The following is a 9,069-nucleotide window of genomic DNA, read 5'->3' on the forward strand; positions in this document are numbered from 1 at the left end:
GGTGGGATGTTGGGATGTAAGGTGGGATGTTTTTGAGGGTAATGAATGTGTGAGTGTGAATGTGCTGATACGTACGACAAGGCCGAGGACCCAAGAGGACCGCAGAGGACCCCGAGGACCGCAGAGGACCCCGAGGACCAAGAGGACCCCGAGGACCAAGACCAAGAAGAAAAAAAAAAAAAAAAAAAAATTTTTTTGGTCATATATTATTTTGCATTTGGATTGCTTCTATTGCGAAACAACATTCACAAACATCGCACCTTCCAAGGATCGAACCCGCAGTCTCTCGGGTTGCAGCCCTTCCGCCATCCACCTGAGCTATTCCACGCCACACTTGATTTTGGTTTTTGGTCGTATTTGATTCTGCGATCGCCTGTCACACCTCAAAATGAAGAGCTTATAAGGATCGATCCCACAATCACTCAGGCTGCAGCCCTTCTGCCACCCTCTGAGCTATTCAAGCCTCACAAACATCGCACCTTACAAGGATCGAACACGCAGTCTCTCGGGTTGCAACCCTCCCGCCATCCACCTGAGCTATTCGACTTCACATGTCAATTGTTTTTTGGTCGTATTTGATTCTGCGATCGCGCGTCAAACCTCAAAACAGACAGTTCATAAGAATCGATACCACAATCTCTCGGCTGCAGCCCGTCTGCCATCCAACTGAGCTATTCGACCTGACGCATTTAAATCGTGTCTTGGCGTATTTGACTCTGCGATCGCGCGTCAAACCTCAAAACCAGTGGCAACTTATAAGGTTCGAACCCACAATCTCTCAGGTTGCTGCCCTTCTGCCATCCACCTGAGCTATTCCCCACACACACGTCAAGGGTTTTTCGGTCGTATTTGACTCTGCGATCGCACATCGCATATTGAGTGTATTTACAACGCTACATTTCAAGTTATTGTAGTTTCATAAAGTACAGACTCGGTCAGCTGGTTCCTGGTGAACACAGTATTTTAATGAGGAACCGTGAGGTAAAAAGAGGAATTGTGTCCAAATCTCAAAATGAAAAGGTCAAATATGCAAAGAGAAGCTTGATGTGTGTACTTGCGTTGGTGGCGCAGGAGGTTTGTTCACGACACGAAAGGCGCCCGTGTCGTGAACAAACCTCCTCGGGACCAGCGGATGTGCGACCATAAATAAAATAGGAATAGATGCTAAAATAGCTGCGTGAACACAATAAATAGCTGCGTTAATAGTTGCGTGAATAAAGTAAAGGGAAACAAAGTCGACAATCCTACACAGAACGTATGCATTCCTACCATACATGTACTCGGTAATCGCGGTTACGAGGTAAATGCCGACTTAAACCATGGAAAAAATGAAAGATAGGGAAGGAAATATAAAAGTTAACATTAAAAAAAAGGATCTTTCATTTTATAAATACTATTTTGGAATAAAATTGAATTTTTAAGGCACATTCTGAATTTGTAGGATTTTTTTGGCATCATTTTTTCGACATACTATATTATGACTTTTTATCTCTTTTTCTGACATGCTGTACATTTACGTTTTTCAGAGTAATGGTGAGAGGACATGATATACTATGACTGTTTTTTTTACTTTTTTCGACACACTATACTATGACTGTTTTTTACCTTTTTCGACACGCTATACTATGACTGTTTTTTTTACTTATTTCGACACGCTATACTATGACTGTTTTTTACCTTTTTCGACACGCTATACTATGACTGTTTTTTACCTTTTTCGACACGCTATACTATGACTGTTTTTTACCTTTTTCGACACGCTATACTATGACTGTTTTTTTACTTATTTCGACACGCTATACTATGACTGTTTTTTTACTTATTTCGACACGCTATACTATGACTGTTTTTTTTACTTTTTTCGACACACTATACTATGACTGTTTTTTTTACTTTTTTCGACACGCTATACTATGACTGTTTTTTTACCTTTTTCGACACGCTATACTATGACTGTTTTTTTTACTTATTTCGACACGCTATACTATGACTGTTTTTTACCTTTTTCGACACGCTATACTATGACTGTTTGTTTTACTTTTTTCGACACGCTATACTATGACTGTTTTTTTTACTTTTTTCGACACACTATACTATGACTGTTTTTTTTACTTTTTTCGACACACTATACTATGACTGTTTTTTTTACTTTTTTCGACACACTATACTATGACTGTTTTTTTTACTTTTTTCGACACACTATACTATGACTGTTTTTTTACTTATTTCGACACGCTATACTATGACTGTTTTTTTTACTTTTTTCGACACACTATACTATGACTGTTTTTTTTACTTTTTTCGACACACTATACTATGACTGTTTTTTTACCTTTTTCGACACGCTATAATATGACTGTTTTTTTACTTATTTCGACACGCTATACTATGACTGTTTTTTACCTTTTTCGACACGCTATACTATGACTGTTTTTTTTACCTTTTTCGACACGCTATACTATGACTGTTTGTTTTACTTTTTTCGACACGCTATACTATGACTGTTTTTTTTACTTTTTTCGACACACTATACTATGACTGTTTTTTTTACTTTTTTCGACACACTATACTATGACTGTTTTTTTTACTTTTTTCGACACACTATACTATGACTGTTTTTTTACTTATTTCGACACGCTATACTATGACTGTTTTTTTTACTTTTTTCGACACACTATACTATGACTGTTTTTTTAACTTTTTTCGACACACTATACTATGACTGTTTTTTTTACTTTTTTCGACACACTATACTATGACTGTTTTTTTTACTTTTTTCGACACACTATACTATGACTGTTTTTTTACCTTTTTCGACACGCTATACTATGACTGTTTTTTTTACTTATTTCGACACGCTATACTATGACTGTTTTTTTTACCTTTTTCGACACGCTATACTATGACTGTTTTTTTTACTTTTTTCGACACGCTATACTATGACTGTTTTTTTTACTTTTTTCGACACACTATACTATGACTGTTTTTTTTACTTTTTTCGACACACTATACTATGACTGTTTTTTTTACTTATTTCGACACGCTATACTATGACTGTTTTTTTTACTTTTTTCGACACACTATACTATGACTGTTTTTTTTTACTTTTTTCGACACACTATACTATGACTGTTTTTTTACCTTTTTCGACACGCTATACTATGACTGTTTTTTTTACTTATTTCGACACGCTATACTATGACTGTTTTTTTACCTTTTTCGACACGCTATACTATGACTGTTTTTTACCTTTTTCGACACGCTATACTATGACTGTTTTTTACCTTTTTCGACACGCTATACTATGACTGTTTTTTACCTTTTTCGACACGCTATACTATGACTGTTTTTTTACTTATTTCGACACACTATACTATGACTGTTTTTTTACTTATTTCGACACGCTATACTATGACTGTTTTTTTTACTTTTTTCGACACACTATACTATGACAGTTTTTTTACTTTTTTCGACACACTATACTATGACTGTTTTTTTACCTTTTTCGACACGCTATACTATGACTGTTTTTTTTACTTATTTCGACACGCTATACTATGACTGTTTTTTTACCTTTTTCGACACGCTATACTATGACTGTTTTTTTTTACTTTTTTCGACACGCTATACTATGACTGTTTTTTTTACTTTTTTCGACACACTATACTATGACTGTTTTTTTTACTTTTTTCGACACACTATACTATGACTGTTTTTTTACTTATTTCGACACGCTATACTATGACTGTTTTTTTTACTTTTTTCGACACACTATACTATGACTGTTTTTTTTTTACTTTTTTCGACACACTATACTATGACTGTTTTTTTACCTTTTTCGACACGCTATACTATGACTGTTTTTTTTACTTTTTTCGACACACTATACTATGACTGTTTTTTTACCTTTTTCGACACGCTATACTATGACTGTTTTTTTTACTTTTTTCGACACGCTATACTATGACTGTTTTTTTACCTTTTTCGACACGCTATACTATGACTGTTTTTTTTACTTTTTTCGACACGCTATACTATGACTGTTTTTTTTACTTTTTTCGACACACTATACTATGACTGTTTTTTTTACTTTTTTCGACACACTATACTATGACTGTTTTTTACCTTTTTCGACACGCTATACTATGACTGTTTTTTTACCTTTTTCGACACGCTATACTATGACTGTTTTTTTTACTTATTTCGACACGCTATACTATGACTGTTTTTTTACCTTTTTCGACACGCTATACTATGACTGTTTTTTACCTTTTTCGACACGCTATACTATGACTGTTTTTTACCTTTTTCGACACGCTATACTATGACTGTTTTTTACCTTTTTCGACACGCTATACTATGACTGTTTTTTTTTACTTTTTTCGACACACTATACTATGACTGTTTTTTTTACTTTTTTCGACACACTATACTATGACTGTTTTTTTACCTTTTTCGACACGCTATACTATGACTGTTTTTTTTTACTTATTTCGACACGCTATACTATGACTGTTTTTTTACCTTTTTCGACACGCTATACTATGACTGTTTTTTACCTTTTTCGACACACTATACTATGACTGTTTTTTTACCTTTTTCGACACGCTATACTATGACTGTTTTTTTACCTTTTTCGACACGCTATACTATGACTGTTTTTTTTACTTTTTTCGACACGCTATACTATGACTGTTTTTTTTTACTTTTTTCGACACACTATACTATGACTGTTTTTTTTACTTTTTTCGACACACTATACTATGACTGTTTTTTTTACTTTTTTCGACACACTATACTATGACTGTTTTTTTTACTTATTTCGACACGCTATACTATGACTTTTTTTTTTCCTTTTTTCGACACACTATACTATGACTGTTTTTTTTACTTATTTCGACACGCTATACTATGACTTTTTTTTCTCCTTTTTTCGACACACTATACTATGACTGTTTTTTTACTTATTTCGACACGCTATACTATGACTTTTTTTTCTCCTTTTTTCGACACACTATACTATGACTGTTTTTTTTTCCTTTTTTCGACACACTATACTATGACTGTTTTTTTACCTTTTTCGACACGCTATACTATGACTGTTTTTTTTACTTTTTTCGACACACTATACTATGACTGTTTTTTTACTTATTTCGACACGCTATACTATGACTGTTTTTTTTACTTTTTTCGACACACTATACTATGACTGTTTTTTTTACTTTTTTCGACACGCTATACTATGACTGTTTTTTTACCTTTTTCGACACGCTATACTATGACTGTTTTTTTTACTTTTTTCGACACGCTATACTATGACTGTTTTTTTTACCTTTTTCGACACGCTATACTATGACTGTTTTTTACCTTTTTCGACACGCTATACTATGACTGTTTTTTACCTTTTTCGACACGCTATACTATGACTGTTTTTTACCTTTTTCGACACACTATACTATGACTGTTTTTTTTTACTTTTTTCGACACACTATACTATGACTGTTTTTTTACCTTTTTCGACACGCTATACTATGACTGTTTTTTTTACTTATTTCGACACGCTATACTATGACTGTTTTTTTACCTTTTTCGACACGCTATACTATGACTGTTTTTTACCTTTTTCGACACGCTATACTATGACTGTTTTTTACCTTTTTCGACACGCTATACTATGACTGTTTTTTACCTTTTTCGACACGCTATACTATGACTGTTTTTTTACTTATTTCGACACACTATACTATGACTGTTTTTTTACTTATTTCGACACGCTATACTATGACTGTTTTTTTTACTTTTTTCGACACACTATACTATGACTGTTTTTTTTACTTTTTTCGACACACTATACTATGACTGTTTTTTTACCTTTTTCGACACGCTATACTATGACTGTTTTTTTTACTTATTTCGACACGCTATACTATGACTGTTTTTTTACCTTTTTCGACACGCTATACTATGACTGTTTTTTTTACTTTTTTCGACACGCTATACTATGACTGTTTTTTTTACTTTTTTCGACACACTATACTATGACTGTTTTTTTTACTTTTTTCGACACACTATACTATGACTGTTTTTTTACTTATTTCGACACGCTATACTATGACTGTTTTTTTTACTTTTTTCGACACACTATACTATGACTGTTTTTTTTTTACTTTTTTCGACACACTATACTATGACTGTTTTTTTACCTTTTTCGACACGCTATACTATGACTGTTTTTTTACTTTTTTCGACACACTATACTATGACTGTTTTTTTACCTTTTTCGACACGCTATACTATGACTGTTTTTTTTTACCTTTTTCGACACGCTATACTATGACTGTTTTTTTTACTTTTTTCGACACACTATACTATGACTGTTTTTTTACTTTTTTCGACACACTATACTATGACTGTTTTTTTACTTTTTTCGACACACTATACTATGACTGTTTTTTTTTACTTTTTTCGACACACTATACTATGACTGTTTTTTTACCTTTTTCGACACGCTATACTATGACTGTTTTTTTTACTTTTTTCGACACGCTATACTATGACTGTTTTTTACCTTTTTCGACACGCTATACTATGACTGTTTTTTACCTTTTTCGACACGCTATACTATGACTGTTTTTTACCTTTTTCGACACGCTATACTATGACTGTTTTTTACCTTTTTCGACACGCTATACTATGACTGTTTTTTAAACTTTTTTCGACACACTATACTATGACTGTTTTTTTTACTTTTTTCGACACACTATACTATGACTGTTTTTTTTACTTTTTTCGACACACTATACTATGACTGTTTTTTTACCTTTTTCGACACGCTATACTATGACTGTTTTTTTACCTTTTTCGACACGCTATACTATGACTGTTTTTTTTACTTATTTCGACACGCTATACTATGACTGTTTTTTTACCTTTTTCGACACGCTATACTATGACTGTTTTTTACCTTTTTCGACACGCTATACTATGACTGTTTTTTACCTTTTTCGACACGCTATACTATGACTGTTTTTTACCTTTTTCGACACGCTATACTATGACTGTTTTTTACCTTTTTCGACACGCTATACTATGACTGTTTTTTTTACTTTTTTCGACACACTATACTATGACTGTTTTTTTACTTATTTCGACACGCTATACTATGACTTTTTTTTCTCCTTTTTTCGACACACTATACTATGACTGTTTTTTTTTCCTTTTTTCGACACACTATACTATGACTGTTTTTTTACCTTTTTCGACACGCTATACTATGACTGTTTTTTTACCTTTTTCGACACGCTATACTATGACTGTTTTTTTTACTTTTTTCGACACACTATACTATGACTGTTTTTTTACTTATTTCGACACGCTATACTATGACTGTTTTTTTTTACTTTTTTCGACACACTATACTATGACTGTTTTTTTTACTTTTTTCGACACACTATACTATGACTGTTTTTTTACCTTTTTCGACACGCTATACTATGACTGTTTTTTTTACTTTTTTAGACACACTATACTATGACTGTTTTTTTTACTTTTTTCGACACACTATACTATGACTGTTTTTTTTACTTTTTTCGACACACTATACTATGACTGTTTTTTTTACTTTTTTCGACACACTATACTATGACTGTTTTTTTACTTATTTCGACACGCTATACTATGACTTTTTTTTCTCCTTTTTTCGACACACTATACTATGACTGTTTTTTTTTTCCTTTTTTCGACACACTATACTATGACTGTTTTTTTTACTTTTTTCGACACACTATACTATGACTGTTTTTTTACTTATTTCGACACGCTATACTATGACTGTTTTTTTTACTTTTTTCGACACACTATACTATGACTGTTTTTTTTACTTTTTTCGACACACTATACTATGACTGTTTTTTTACCTTTTTCGACACGCTATACTATGACTGTTTTTTTTACTTTTTTCGACACGCTGTACTATGACTGTTTTTTTACCTTTTTCGACATGCTATACTATGACTGTTTTTTACCTTTTTCGACACGCTATACTATGACTGTTTTTTACCTTTTTCGACACGCTATACTATGACTGTTTTTTACCTTTTTCGACACGCTATACTATGACTGTTTTTTTAACTTTTTTCGACACACTATACTATGACTGTTTTTTTTACTTTTTTCGACACACTATACTATGACTGTTTTTTTACCTTTTTCGACACGCTATACTATGACTGTTTTTTTTACTTATTTCGACACGCTATACTATGACTGTTTTTTTACCTTTTTCGACACGCTATACTATGACTGTTTTTTTTACTTTTTTCGACACACTATACTATGACTGTTTTTTTACTTATTTCGACACGCTATACTATGACTGTTTTTTTTACTTTTTTCGACACACTATACTATGACTGTTTTTTTTACTTTTTTCGACACACTATACTATGACTGTTTTTTTACCTTTTTCGACACGCTATACTATGACTGTTTTTTTTACTTTTTTCGACACGCTATACTATGACTGTTTTTTTACCTTTTTCGACACGCTATACTATGACTGTTTTTTACCTTTTTCGACACACTATACTATGACTGTTTTTTTACCTTTTTCGACACGCTATACTATGACTGTTTTTTTTACTTTTTTCGACACGCTATACTATGACTGTTTTTTTTACTTTTTTCGACACACTATACTATGACTGTTTTTTTTACTTTTTTCGACACACTATACTATGACTGTTTTTTTACTTATTTCGACACGCTATACTATGACTGTTTTTTTTACTTTTTTCGACACACTATACTATGACTGTTTTTTTTTACTTTTTTCGACACACTATACTATGACTGTTTTTTTACCTTTTTCGACACGCTATACTATGACTGTTTTTTTACTTTTTTCGACACACTATACTATGACTGTTTTTTTACCTTTTTCGACACGCTATACTATGACTGTTTTTTTTTACCTTTTTCGACACGCTATACTATGACTGTTTTTTTTACTTTTTTCGACACACTATACTATGACTGTTTTTTTACTTTTTTCGACACACTATACTATGA

Source organism: Melanostigma gelatinosum (genome assembly GCF_949748355.1).
Source record: "Melanostigma gelatinosum genome assembly, chromosome: 24".
NCBI lineage: Eukaryota > Metazoa > Chordata > Actinopteri > Perciformes > Zoarcidae > Melanostigma > Melanostigma gelatinosum.